At 39.2% G+C, this 2,979-nt stretch overlaps 1 pseudogene; it reads left to right on the top strand.

The window, feature by feature from the left end:
* The first annotated feature begins 1,111 nt into the window (after window positions 1–1,111).
* On the top strand, window positions 1,112–2,671 carry LOC145888772 (uncharacterized; annotated as a pseudogene).
* The last annotated feature ends 308 nt before the right edge of the window (window positions 2,672–2,979 follow it).

Here is a 2,979-nt window from a genome sequence, read left to right on the forward strand (position 1 = left end):
CTTACTGCTTCGTCCAATGGGTCGGAAGTGGACGTAAAGTTGGTGTTATATTGTTCATCCATAACGGCTTTAATATGTTTCATCTTCAAATCGTTTGCTTGTTTGGTCGAGTTGCTCTGCGATGCCAGGTTAGCCATAATCCTGTTCACGGTACCGGTTTGATTCGACAGAAAAGCGTGCTCTTCTTGCCTCCGAAACTTCGTGAAAAGCGCAAAACCTGGCAAAGCTCCGATGTTGAATCGAAAGCGTTGAAATTAGTAGTGGCCTGATGGGGTGTGGCGATATCGACGGCAGCAATAGCTTCACCTCTGTTTTGTAACATAGCTTCCATCTGCTCTTGATGTCTTTGCCCCTGCTCTTAATGGCGTCGTTCTTGTGCTGCTTGTGCTGCATGCTGGGCTTCCATCCGCTTCTTCATTTCGAAACTTTTTCCATCGTTGAGATTGTTTTTCGACTGCGTGAACTCAAAATCTGTCCTCGTCGCCAATATTGTATTCTTGTATTTGCAAAAGCATGAACCAACAGCACGTATACAAATTAAGACTGGTCATAAGAGAGAACAAACGTGATTTTGTAGGGAAAGGGGCTTATCACATTTCTATACAATCTGCATTCTTGTACAATATTTAACAGGGTGCGAAAAGAAATAACACAGGGCACGAAAAATGTTACGCTTTACTGATCACAATATATGTATTGTCTTTCAGCAGTATAGTTGGGCTTATAACGCACACCCACAACCCTCGACTAATCAGGAAAATGTCTTGTGTTAATATGAGGAAACATGAATAGGTTAATTGCATTGTGTTCTGCGGACGCCACAATATTACGCACGTGCGTATAGTTACAAACAATTTACTAGCTTGAGAGCAGTCAGTTGCGTTTTTAGGAAGGCTGCTTGTTAGATCAGCATCCATGCACATTATTTTAATTATGTTCCACTTTCGGTATCATTGCAAGTGTATAAGTGGTCAGAGCATAAACCAATTTTAATTTTCTGGTTCTACTGGAGAGCTGGTGTTCACATATTGATATAGCTTGCAGCGTCATTCGTTAGGAATTGTGGTCGTGTGTAAACCGCCTTAGATGTGCGTGTAACTGTTTTGAGGGAATGAAGCCGACCTTGATTGAGACTCATTCCGCTAGCATCATCGAGACAAATTGCCAGGGCAGCCGCGTACCCTGCAAGTTCGTAATTTATCCAAAAACAAGCTTATTTTTTCAGGGGTTTTGTTTGCAAACGTATTATTACGCTTTCGATTCAAAGTGTATTTTCCCTGAATTACAGAAGCAAATGAGCCATTATGAGCAGTGAGCTGCAGAGAGTGCACATTGTTTTAACTGTAGTTAATCAGCAGGTGTTTCCACTTTGCGGTACTTCGCAGTAAAGTTGAGAATCCGTGCTAGGTACAAAAGTACTTTGGAAGTAAACGAAAAATATTCCCATAAACCTGGCGTTCTGCTGTTGAATGTTAAAATCGCCTTTTTGCAACTGCTCCGGAAGTCCCGTGTATTGAAAGAGCTTTTATGGATCCGCCAACTCATGTTTTCGGACGAAAAATAAACCCAATCGTGCCAAAACTGACGTTGCCAGGTGCGAGACATCAAAATATTAAAAAAATGTATTATTTGTGTAAATTGATGGATAACAATGCAGTTGTAAGCATATTGCCCTAAGCAATTTTTTTGATATGTTTCAGAGATCAAATTCTTTTGAAGCATGGGGGTATTTACTTGGATGCTGACGTAATAATACTTAAATCGTTGGACGCATTGCGGAAATACTCCTACACAATGGGAAGATCAATACGAATACAATTGAGTAAGTTAACTAAAACCTGTAAGTATTTCCACATCGTCAGAAATGAAGAAAGGTGTCTGTATTAAGGTAGCGGGGCATTTTAGGCAGAACCAAACGCTCCTTTTCTCAAAGCAAATTTTGAGGAATTTAAAAAATATGACATCAACACCGACGTAAGTTTTTCTCAAGACTTTCTGTTCTGACAAATTCAAAGCCAACTTTTTTTCAGATCATTTATCTTTGTTGCCGATGGCCCAAAATCATGTGGAAAGAAGGTCGACCTGATCTTCCAATTCACGTTGAGGAAACTTCAATGCATCGCCCAAACCCTTGGTTTGAACCTGCAGATTGCATGACGGGGGATTCGTACGACATAACCAATAATTACATGCTGCATCTCCATCCTTCCAAGTCAATGAATAGAAAGGTATGTTGAGTGGTATTTTGTCGTTTTGCTACAACCTGTTACCCGACCAATTCCTTCAAATGATGCTAAGGATTTTTGCAAAACATTTCTCTTTTCGTCAAACTTGATGCGATAATCTTGGTGAGTAACTGATGTAACTCTTGTGCCAGTGCAGTGCCCAAAAAACTTGAAAATTTTTTTAAACCAAAGATCTTTCCAGTAAATTTTGTCCTTAAAATTGTTTTGTTACGTCCCACAGGCAAAAACACCTATTGACATAAGTTTACATTTCCTTTTAGGACTAAGACCACGGCGTCGACGAACTTCGAGTCATGGATACGACCTATGGAGCAGCCGCTAGGGTGGCGCTGTTTGGAAGTCAGGACCTGGTTTTTCTGATGGATGAAAAAGAGAAAGCTAAAGATCGTAAGAAACCGAAAGCAGTTATTCCTTTTAAAGATTGATTTCAAACAAGAGACAGACATTTATTCAACGCGTATAGTTTTTTAGAACGAATTTATAAACAATTTTATTTTCTTGCGCAACTTTCTGTTTACATTTAGACCATACATATGTCATGGGAAGTTATAGCAAAATATTATTGTTTTAAATCCATGATTTGTGTCTCTATTGTTGAACAGAAGTATCAAAACGTATATTGTCAAGTGTCAAACCATGTGCAGATCTTATAAAAAACTTTTTTTTAATTTATTGCGTTGACCCAGTAGTTACGCAGGGTTTACTAATTCGAATGGCTTAAGTGGTATTTACA

Source organism: Ascidia mentula, chromosome 1, assembly GCF_947561715.1.
Source record: "Ascidia mentula chromosome 1, kaAscMent1.1, whole genome shotgun sequence".
NCBI classification, from domain to species: domain Eukaryota; kingdom Metazoa; phylum Chordata; class Ascidiacea; order Phlebobranchia; family Ascidiidae; genus Ascidia; species Ascidia mentula.